Source organism: Gossypium hirsutum, chromosome D01 (genome assembly GCF_007990345.1).
Source record: "Gossypium hirsutum isolate 1008001.06 chromosome D01, Gossypium_hirsutum_v2.1, whole genome shotgun sequence".
Classification (NCBI taxonomy): Eukaryota; Viridiplantae; Streptophyta; class Magnoliopsida; order Malvales; family Malvaceae; genus Gossypium; species Gossypium hirsutum.
Window position 1 is genome coordinate 38,938,274 of NC_053437.1, and position 12,508 is coordinate 38,950,781.

The window sequence follows — 12,508 nt, forward strand, 5'->3', positions numbered from 1 at the left end:
GAGGCATCAAACAGTTTGGAGAACTTTTTGAAAGCATACATGGCAAAGAATGACGCTTTGCTCCAAAGCCAAGCAGCAACACCAAAAAATTTGGAAAACCAAATGGGTCAATTAGCTACGGAGCTACGTAATAGACCGCAAGGAACCTTACCGAGTGATACTGAGAATCAAAGAAATTTGGGTAAAGAACATATCAAGGCAGTTGGATTGCGAAGTGCTAAAATTCTAGAACCCCAATTGATTGATGTTGAAGATAATCCCGTTGAGAAGAATCAACCAGCTGTTAAAGTTCCTACACTAAAGGAATCAGAATCTGCAAAGTCTGACAAGGTAAACCCTGACCTAGTGAATTCATATATTTTAACATCTTCTTTGGATGTAGATTTACCTACTCAGAAAAGTTTTCTGGTTCAACCGAAAGTTTCATCATCTTCATATCTACAAAGATTATAGCAACACAAGCAGAAATATGAGGTGCAATTCAAAAAGTTTTTGGATGCTCAGAAGCAGTTACACATCAATAATTCGTTGGTGGAGGCTTTAGAACAAATACCAAATTATGTGAAGTTTATGAAGGATATACTATCCAAGAAGAAATGACTGAGTGAGTATGAGACTGTTGCCTTGACAAATGAGTGAAGTGTGTTCCTACAGAACAAACTGCCACCGAAATTGAAAGACCCAGGAAGCTTTACTATACCCTATAACATTGGTGAATCATATTGTGGTAAAGTTTTGTGTGATTTAGGAGCGAGTATCAACTTGATGCCTAAGTCTATCTTCAAGATGTTAGGGATAGGTGAAGTAAGACCTATAACTGTAACGCTTCAGCTAGCGGATCGATCTTTAGCATATCCTAAAGGAAAGATCAAGGATGTTTTGGTAAGAGTCGATAAATTTATTTTTCCTGCTAATTTCATTGTCTTAGATTTTAAAGCAGACAAAGAAGTGTCGGTCATCCTTGGGAGACCTTTCTTAGCCACGGGAAGAATGTTAATCTATGTGCAGAAAAGAGAACTCACCATGCGAGTTCAAAACGATTAGGTAACCTTTAACATTCTTAAAGTAATGAAATTTTCCAATTCGGTAGAGGACTGTTCAGTTATGGAAGAGATAGAAACCTTGGTTTCTATGGAGAGAAATTTTGAGGAAGATCCATTGGAGAAAGCCTTAGATCTTGACCCTTTGGAGGATAAAGAAGGTGAAGAAAACATGGCTTTGATGGAAGCCAATCCGAGAAATTTTATTCAATCCACACGATTTGAACTGTTGAAGTTGGAAGTCAGAGAATTTGTCCAACCCAAGTTGTCAATTGAAGAACCACCTAAACTCGAACTAAAGATACTTCCTTCCCATTTGAAATACGTTTATTTAGGTGACTGTTCTACTTTTCCTGTCATTATTTCAATGGAACTGACGAAAGATCAAGAGGAGCAACTAATTGTTGTTCTAAAGAAATTTAAGAAACCAATTGGTTGGACCATAACTGATATTCGAGGTATAAGCCATTCTTTTTGCATGCATAAAATCATTTTAGAAGAAGGTGAAAGAGCTCGAATTGATGGGCAAAAGAGGCTCAATCCTATTATGAAAGAACTTGTGAGAAAGGAAGCGATCAAATGGTTAGATGCATGAATCATCTATCCTATTTTAGATAGTTAATAGGTAAGTCTGGTGCAGTGTGTACCGAAGAAAGGAGGAATCGCGATTGTTGAAAATGAGCGTAATGAGTTAATTCCAACGAGAACTGTTATCGGTTGGAGAATTTGTACTAATTACAAACATTGAACAAAGCCACTCGGAAGGACCATTTTCCACTGCATTTTATGGATCAAATGTTAGATCGACTGACAGGTAATGAATTCTATTATTTTTTAGATGGCTATTCTGTAACACCTCGGATTTGGGGCCTAGAAGAAATAGGTTTTGAACAAGGGAACAGTTAGGAGAATGCACATAAATATTTAGTTGTGCAAGGAAGTGACATAAGTGAATGTCTGCTTTAGTGGTTAAGTGATTGAGGAGTGTTTGGAAGTGTCTGAGAAATCAGGGGTTCAAGCCTTGCCTTATGCAAAGTTTTTATTTTAAGTGAATAAAATCCTTGGATCTAGATAGTAGATTATTAAATTATTGTGGTTAAAATATGACACAAAAATATCTTGTGGTCTAGTGGCAAGGTGGCATGTTGTGTAACTGTGAGGTTTGAGGTTCAAGTCCTGGGTTGCAGAATGGAGTATTTATTTTGCTGCTTGAGCTGTGTAGGTAGTGGAGTTGGATTGAAATACTGCTAAATATAGTTTGAACTGGTCATAGAGAGAATTGAGGAGGGATATTTGGAGAGATATGAGGAGAGAATATTGGGATTTGGGGAGGTTGTTGTTGTGGAGAGCTATATATCATCTCATTTGTTCCTTGTTCTCGATGGGAGATCAGCGAGCTTTTCAAGGTTTTCATCGCTTTCTCCAACCTACATTGCTTTCATTCCTAACTGGTGGTGGTCGAGGTTGATTGGCACATTGCCTTGGAACCAAGGGTGCGATGATCATTTATTTTCGGAATAAGAGTGTTTGGAACAAAGGGAATCTGCAAATCGCATCAGGTGTGTAACCACCCTACTATAACTGTGGAACGGAAAAAGCCGAAAAGCCGAAAAACGATGTTTGAGACCACACAAGTGTGCAATCACTCGTGTGGTAAGCCAAACCCATGGACCATGGGTGATAAACTGTAGAGGCCTCCATGAGCATTTCCATGGGCTTAGGCCGTAATAGGTCACGTTGGGCCAAAATGGGTCGTGTGAGCTCATTGGGTTTGTGGGCCCCACACAGATGAAATCCAAAAATTATGGCAAATATTGGACGGGACTAAGTAGATCTCATAGCCGTGGTGAAATTTGGGCTGAAAAGGCCGTACAAGCGTGTGGGCTCACTTGGGTCGAGTAATGGGCCTTGGGCCCATTTTTACTATTATGACCATTTAGGTTACCTGAGTCGCTCGAGGCGACTGTGGACCTTTTGAGAGGTCGATATCTACACTGAAATACCCTCATAGGGTAAAATGACTAAAATACCCCCATAGGGTAAAATGACCAAAATACCCCTATAGGGTAGAATGACTGAAATACCCCCATAGGATAAAATGACCGAAATACCTCATAAGGTAAAATGATTGAAATACCCCATAGGGTAAAATGACTGAAATACCCCAAAAGGATAAATGATCGAAATACCCTCATAGGGTAAAATGACTAAAATACCCCCATAGGGTAAAATAACCGAAATACCCTCATATGGTAAAATGATCGAAATACCCCAATAGGATAAAATGACTGAAATACCCTCATAGGGTAGAATGACTGAAATAACCCCATAGGGTAAAATAACCGAAATACCTCCATAGGGTAAAATGACCGAAATACCTCCATAGGGTAAAATGACCGAAATACCCCTGTAGGGTAAAATAACTGTAATACCTCTATAGGGTAAAATAATCGAAATACCCCCATAGGGTAAAATAACCGAAATACCCCCATAAGGTAAAATGACCAAAATACCCCCATAGGGAAAAATTACGAAATATCCCCATAGGTTAAAATGATCAAAATAACCCTATAGGGTAAAATGATCGAAATACCCCCATAGGGTAAAATAACTGTTATACCCCTAGTAGATAAAATAACTGTTATGGCCTTATGTTATGTATGACTAATTTGCTCTATGATATGTATGACTATGATTAAGCATGACATTTTGCATACACGTATGATATTATGTCACGACATGTTGCATGGGGCTGGGTTGTTATATTTGGAGGAAGTGTATTGTACTGTTAAGGTCGCACGGGGCCCCCAAGACGACTGTAGACCTAATGGTGGCTTTGCCACAAATACTGTTACTAGCAGCTTTGCTGCAATACTGATACTGGTAGCTCTTCTGCAATGCTATTACTGACAGCTTTGTTGCGATATTGGTCTATTGGCTAGGTGGGTCGATTTTATCCCTACATGGTGTGTTGGCTGGATTAGGATGGGTTGCATTATTGCACTGCACTGTTACTGTATTGGGCTAAGGCCAACATTGATTCTGTATTGGGCTAAGGTCCACACTGTTACTGTATTCGGATAAGGCCCACACTGATTCTATATTGGGCTAAGGCCCACACTAATTCTGTATTGGGCTAATGCCCACACTGTTACTGTATTGGGCTAAGGCCTACACTGTTACTGTATTGGGCTAAGACCCATACTATACTATCACTGAATAGGGCTCAGGCCCAGACTATTACTGCATGTTGTTTACTGAATGAATGATAGGGGATTACACACTCAGTTTTCATAAACTCACCATTTCTTTTATTTACCTACAGGAACTCCTCAGCCATAGGCGATTTGGTGCTGTGAGGGACTCGGAGGTGGCCACACTACTGTAGTTGTTTATTACTAGTTTTTATTTAAATTTAAAGTTTGTGTTGGGTTTGTTCATGTAATAAGGGTCTTTTAAGTTTGTTTAAGTTTTTAGTTGGCCTTTTTGTTATTTACTTTAAATTGCTAGTTTAGGGAAGACAAATTTTCAAAATAATAATTGTTTTCAAAGTCACGAACTTTAAACGATTGGAGTTTTCAAATGCTTCCGCGTTTTAAAAACAACTATTATAACAATAGTAGATAATAAGGCAAACGTTTTAACTAGATGTTTGTTAAATAATATTAAAGATGTTTTAAGCTTAGAAACATTTTTTTCCAAAAAGACAAATTTGCAAACGACACTTCAACGTGACACGCCAGATTCAATCATAACGTCTAAGCCGGGTTTGGGGTGTTACATTTAGTGGTATCAGAGCCAAGTTACAAAACTCGACTGTGGAATGGGTTTTGAAAATATTTGGAATTTCTACAAAACTGTTCTTAAAGTGTTTTAGAAGGTTTACAAATGTGGCACACCGAGTCTCCAGCGCCGAATCCTTAAGTTTTTTTATACTGTAGACTGCTTGAACTGAAATACTCTGAGAGACTACTATAGATAGTAGGACTGTACTGAAACTCATTAGTTAGACTAAACTGAGACTGTAGGAAACTGGAAACTATAGGGAGACCTTGATTTGTAAAAAAAACTCTGATTACTGCTTTTCATAACACATCTGTTAATAATTACTGGAATTATAAACTGATACATAAAATTTTGTAATCAGATAATACATTATTTGATATAAACACAAGAAGTACACAAGGACAAGGTACAAGAGGCCACAGTAAAGGCCGTAGAGGTGCTCGAGTTGGGTCCATGTTGTCTGGCCATATACCTAACTTGGATCTAGAGTGCACAGTGGAAGCGTAGTGGTGGAGTTTGTGTTATGCGACTGATCTGATAATTAGGAATTTCGAGGGCGAAATTTTTTTAAGGAGGGGTGAATTGCAGCACCTCGAAATTTAGACCTAGAAGCAATAGATTTTGAACAAGGGAATAGTTAGGAGACTGCACATAAATATTTAGTTGTCCAAGGAAGTGACATAATTGAATGTCTGCTTCAATGGTTAAGTGATTTAGGAGTGTTTGGAAGTGTCTGAGAAGTCAGGGATTCAAGCATTGGCTTATGCAATATTTTTATTTTAAGTGAATAAAATCCTTGGATCCAGATAGTAGGTTCTTAAATTATTGTGGTTAAAATATGACACAAAAAAAACTTGTGGTCTAATGGCAAGGTGGCGTGTTGTGTAATTGTGAGGTCTGAGGTTCAAGTCCTGGGTTGTGCAATGAGTATTTATTTTTCTGTTTGAGCTGTGTAGGTAGTAGAGTTGGATTGAAATACTGCTAAATGGAGTTTGAACTTGTCACAGAGAGAATTGAGGAGGGATATTTGGAGAGATTTGAAGAGAGAATATTGTTTCTAGTGACACTAAAGCGAAGGAAAATTTTTAATTAATTCGTTGTGATTTTTAGAAACTTTATCGTGTTAATGCTTTTTGTGGTGCCTCGTAATTTTTTACCATTGTTGATAATTTTTCTAGGGGTGTATGGATATATTTTTTGATTGAGAAAAGAGAAGTTGGCCTTGCCATGCGTAATTTCGTTGTTGACTAAAAGACAATTTCATAAATATGTGAAAGTAGTTAGAATTGATAATGGGACTAAATTTGCTTGCTAGAAAGACTATTTTTCTGAAAATGGAATTTTATATCAAACTTCATTTGTAGGAACACCTCAATAGAAAGGTCGTGTTGAAAGGAAGCATCAAGTTTTGGGGAGAATGTGATTTGACGACTGGATATATGATCAATCAGACACCTTCTAAACTATTAGGAGGAAATACTACTTGTGAGATTTTGTTTGGTAAACCTTCTGATTATAATCATATTCAAACTTTTGGATGTCTTTGTTATGCTCAAAATTTGAATAAGGAAAAAGATAAATTTGCTCATAGAAGTCAACGTTGTGCGTTTGTAGGATATCCCTTTGGAAAAAAAGGGGTGGAGAGTTTATGATCTTGATACAGGAAAGTATTTTGTATAAAGAGATGTTGTGTTCTATAAATATGAATTTCCATTTGTTGATGTTGGTAAGGAGGGTGCACGACCAGATCTAGTACAAAGTGCTCCTTTCGGTATCACCAATCATGCTTATGGTGACTTGAACGAGGACAAAGAAAGTAAAATGCTTGAGTATTCAACTGTGACTCAATGTGATAACGACGATAGGGGGTGTCACTGAAGTCTTGGGTGAATTTGTTCAATAACAACTTGGGCGTGGTCATAGAACAAAAGAAGTTTCTACTCGGTTACAAGATCTTTTGACATATACTATACAACAAATAAGTCCCTCTACACGTTCATCCAAACCAATCATGTCCTCAGGTATCTCCTATCCTATAGCACATTATGTAAAGTGTGACAAATTTTCTCCAAAACATCGTTCTTTCTTAACATTTATGACAATGGAAAAGGAGCCTACCTCGTACGTCCAGTCCATAAAAAATATTTGATGGAAAAAAGCTATAATGAAAGAAATTGAGGCTCTTAAGGCTAATGGGACATGGACTTTGGAAGATTTACCACCAAAAAAATGAGCTATAGGGGGTAAATGGTTTTACAAAATAAAATATAATTCAGATGGATCGGTTGAACGCTATAAATCTCGATTTGTGATACTTAGCAATAATCAGGTTGAAGGAAATGATTACAATGTGATCTTTGCTCCTATAGCAAAAATGGTGACCATTCATACTTTTCTTTCGGTGGCAGTAGCAAAGAAATGGGAACATCATCAAATGGATGTTCATAATGCATTCTTGCATGGAGATTTAGAAGAAGAGGTGTACATGAAGATGCCTCATGGTTTCATCACTCAATAGGCTGGCAAAGTTTGTAGATTACGTAAAGCACTTTATGGTTTATGATAGGCCCTTCGATGTTGGTTTGTGAAGTTGAAAATTGAAATAAAGTGGTATGGGTTTCTTCAATCTCAATCTAACTATTCATTATTTACTTTGAATCAGGACAAAATACAATTGAGTATATTGGTGTATGTTAATGATCTTGTTAATGCGAGAAAAATATTACTTATGCCACTGTTTCCATATGAAAGATTTGGGGACATTGAAATATTTTTGGGCATCGAGGTGGCATGGAATCAAGAAGGGATTTTTCTTCGGCAATGCAAATATGCTTTGGATATTATTAGTGAAGCTGGATTATTGGGTGCTAAACCATCTGGTTTTCCCATCAAACAAAATCATCATTTAGCCTTGGCAGAATTGGAGAACTATCGAAGATTGGTGGGAAGATTGATTTACTTTACTCTCACTCAACCTGAGCTATCCTATAGTGTCTATATCTTGGCGCAATTTATGCATCAACCAAAGGAAGCTCAGTGGAAAGCATTTTTGTGCGTGGTTCATCATTTGAAGGGAAGTCCTGACAAGGAATACTTTTACGAGCTGATTGTGATCTATGATTATATGGTTACTGTGACACTGATTGGGGAAGTTGTCCTTTAATGCGACAATATATCATTGGGTATTTTGTTATGCTAGGCACCTCACCTATTTCCTGGAAGACCAAAAAGCAACATACAATATCGAGATCTTCTCCTGAATCAAAGTTTTGTTGCATGGATACAACTATATGTGAATTGAAATGGTTAAAGGGTCTCTTGTTGTCTCTTGGTGTTATTCACTCTAATCCTATGTTGTTGTATTGTGATTGTCGAAACCATTTTTTATTTTGGAAAAAAAACAAAAATTAGTTGTCGACTTTAAAAAAAAAATTGGGAGTCGCCACTAATCTTTTATTGAGGTGTGATTGGATCACCTAAACAATAGCTTTGGTCTACGAGTTTTATAAAAATGGATTCGGGAGTCGGTTACGTACGAGGAAGGATTAGCACTCTCGTAACGCCCAAAATTGGTACCTAGTTAATTAATTAGTGTCTTAATGTCGAAAATTTAAAAATACGATCCTTAATAAAAACTAAAAAATGTAACTCATTAAGACTCTTATCATTTCAGAGATAAAAAATGTCACACCCAATGCGTTAGGGCACGACATTCTATTTCCTCAAAAATGATTTAGTCCAAAATACTCTTATAATAAAAATTTAAAAGAATATCCATTTATTTAAGATTTAAGAAATCGCGGCGCAATACGTTAGGGCACAATTTCTCAAAATCCTAAACTTGGAATATTTCTTTTGTTATCATTTTTTTAAAAATATTTGTCTCGAGAAATAAATACGTCACATCCAATACGTTAGGATACAACATATTAAATTCCTGACAACAAGCTTTTCATTTTATTTTTTGATTAATGAGCAACTCTCGATCGTTAGATTTAACGAAGAAAATCGGAACCCAATACTTTAGGGCTCAATTTCCTTGAAAATCCTAAATACGAGTATTATCTCAATTTTGAAAATTTTTGAATAAAATGATTTTGATGCTTGAATGGTATCGAACATAGCATTTTAAGCGAATAGAATGCGATAAATGATAATATACAACATGGAGCGATAATTCGTAAATAAAACATACACTAATGAATGATAAATAATAAATGAATTCGAAAGAAAATACATAAACCTATTTAAGAGAGAATTTAAAGGTAATAGATAAAATAATATGAAATCAATAATATATAGAATAAAAATAATTTATTACAAATTATATATGTATATATAAAATAGTATTGTATAAAAACATTTTCATATAAATCTTTAAGACATATAAATATGTAAAGTGAATTTCGAAAATATATTACAAAATAGGGATATCAAAGAATATATACAAATCATGTTGAATTTACCTAAAATATAAAAAAGTGTGATAAATCGAAATAATAACAATATATATTGAATTTCAAAATAATGATACATTATAATTTTTTTTAAAAGGGTAATATATACATATAATTCAATAAATTTATAGTTATAATATATATAAAGCGTAAAATAAAATGGAAAATACTAAGCTTAATCATTAAAATAGTATTAGATTCAAAATTAAATATATTTAAAAAAATAGTGGTGTAAGAAATCAAGCACATTGAATTAACAATGTTTAATTTGAACTCCAAATAGAATTAAAGGGGAAAAAAATGAAGGGCCCAATTAAAAGGCGCGAATAACTCATAGGGCTCGAATGGGAAAATATCTCCATCCTTTGAAACGCGTCACTTTATTAAGGCTAAAATAAATAAATAAAATTTGCAATGGTATTACCTTCTCCCTTTTTTAAAATCATAAATAAGTAAAAAAAACAGTAAGCCACCTTTAAAAAACTGCTAATCGTTCTCCCCTTTTTTTATTGATTTTTTTTCCTCCTGCCACAATGAAGGGAGATGCCTCAATTTATAGTTGAGCCTCCCCAAATCCATTGGTACAAATCAATTACATCAACGGCTAAGATTATAGGGTATCTACAAATTAAATCTCTAAGATTACAAAATCATATCTTCCAAGATTGCATATCATATCCAAGATTGCATATATCATATCTAAGATTGCATATGATATCTAAGATTGCATATCCTTGAAGATTATGTTTCCATAAGCTTGTAGATGGACCTTCAACCTTTTTAAGTAATGGGTCATTCCGATCGGATCAAATGATATAATTTTGTGCTGGACTTAGACTTTATTTTATTATTGTGAGCCCGGGCTAAAATTGGGTATTACAGCTGCCCCTCTTTGCTCGTTGTCGTGTAACAAGAACGGAGCAAAGACTTTAGAAATGGCCAATTTTGCCCGGTCACGCTGGATCTTGGTGCTCTTCTTCTTCAAGCAGCCACATTCCATCCTACTGCATCTTCAGAGGTATAGGAATTAGTGCTTCAATCTACTCCACTGCAACTTCAGGGAGATAAGACTTGTATCTTCGATCTACTTCGCCACCAGTATGGGAAGACAAAATCTGCTACCTTTCATCTATTTCATGCCGACACATGAAGACAAGATCTGCTTTCTGCGATCTACTTCGCCAATACATGAAGACAAGATCTACTTTCTTCGATCTACTTCGCCACCAGTATGGGAAGACAAGATCTACTATCTTTGATCTACTTCACGCCAATACATGAAGACAAGATCTGCTTTCTTCGATCTACTTAGCCACCAGTATGGGAAGACAAGATCTGCTATCTTCGATCTACTTCACGTCAATACATGAAGACAAGATCTGGTATCTTTGATTTACTTCACACCAATAGATGAAGACAAGATCTGCTATCTTTGATCTACTTCACGCTAATACATGAAGACAAGATCTGCTTTCTTCGATCTACTTCGCCATCAGTATGGGAACATAAGATCTGCTATCTTCGATCTAATTCACGCCAATACATGATGACAAGATCTGGTATATTTGATCTACTTCACGCAAATACAGGTAGGCAAGGCTAGTATCTTTGATCTGCTTCACTGTCAGTACAAGAAGGCAAGATCTGCTATCTTTAACCTGCTCCACTACAACCCAGGGTGGCAAGGCTGGTATCTTCGATCTGCTTCACTGTCGGTATAGGAAGCCAAGATCTACTATCTTCAACCTGCACTAGGACCCAGGGAGGCAAGGTTGGTATCTTCGATCTGCTTCACTGTCGGTACAGGAAGCCAAGATCTGCTATCTTCAACCTACTCCACTACAACCCAGGGAGGCAAGGCTAGTATCTTCGATCTGCTTCGCTATCGATGCAGGAAGGCAAGATCTACTATCTTCAACCTACTCCACTACGACCCAGGGAGGCAAGGCTAGTATCTTCGATCTGCTTCACTGTCAGTACAAGAAGGCAAGATCTTCTATCTTCAACTTGCTCCACTACAACCCAGGGAGGCAAGGCTGGTATGTTCGATTTGCTTCGCTGTCGATGCAGGAAGGCAAGATCTGCTATCTTCAACCTGCTCCACTACAACCTAGGGAGGCAAGGCTGGTATCTTCGATCTGCTTCACTGTCGATGCAGGAAGGCAAGATCTGCTATCTTCAACCTACTCCACTACAACCCAAGGAGGCAAGGCTGGTATCTTTGATCTTCTTCGCTGTCGATGTAGGAAGACAAGATCTGCTATCTTCAACCTGCTCCACTACAACCCAGGGCGACAAGGCTGGTATCTTCGATCTGCTTCGCTGTCGATGCAGGAAGGAAAGATCTGCTACCTTCAACCTGCTCCACTACAACCCAGGGAGGCAAGGCTGGTATCTTCGATCTTCTTCGCTATCGATGCAGGAAGGCAAGATCTGCTATCTTCAACCTGCTCCACTATAACCCAGGGAGGCAAGGCTGGTATCTTCGATCTGCTTCACTATCGATGCAAGAAGGCAAGATCTACTATCTTCAACCTGCTCCACTACAACCCAAGGAGGCAAGATTGGTATCTTCGATCTGTTTCGCTGTCGATGCAGGAAGGCAAGATCTTCTACCTTCAACCTGCTCCACTACAACCTAGGGAGGCAAGACTGGTATCTTCGATCTGCTTCACTGTCGATGTAGGAAGACAAGATCTGTTATCTTCAACCTGCTTCACTACAACCTAGGGAGGTAAGGCTGGTATCTTCGATCTGCTTCGCTGTTGATGCAGGAAGGCAAGATCTGCTATCTTCAACCTGCTCCACTACAACCCAGGGAGGCAAGGCTGGTATCTTCGATCTTCTTCGCTGTCGATGCAAGAAGACAAGATCTGCTACCTTCAACCTGCTTCGCTACAACCTAGGGAGGCAAGGCTGGTATCTTCGATCTGTTTCGCCGTCAGTACAGGAAGACAAGATCTGTTATTTTCAACCTGCTCCGCTGCAAACCAGAAGGTAAGGCTTTGTGATTTCACCGATTTGTTCTCTGAGGAACATGACCTGTATAATGAACCTAAGTATGCCTAAGATTAGGATGGCATGATCGAAATGCATCAAATGCTCCTAACTAGACATGTGTGAATGGTGTTTGCATGAATGTAGAATGCTATTTTTGAGAATGATCCCCTTTTTCGCTTAAGTCATCATTGCTCGAAGTTTATTAAGGCTTTATCACTGACGTAC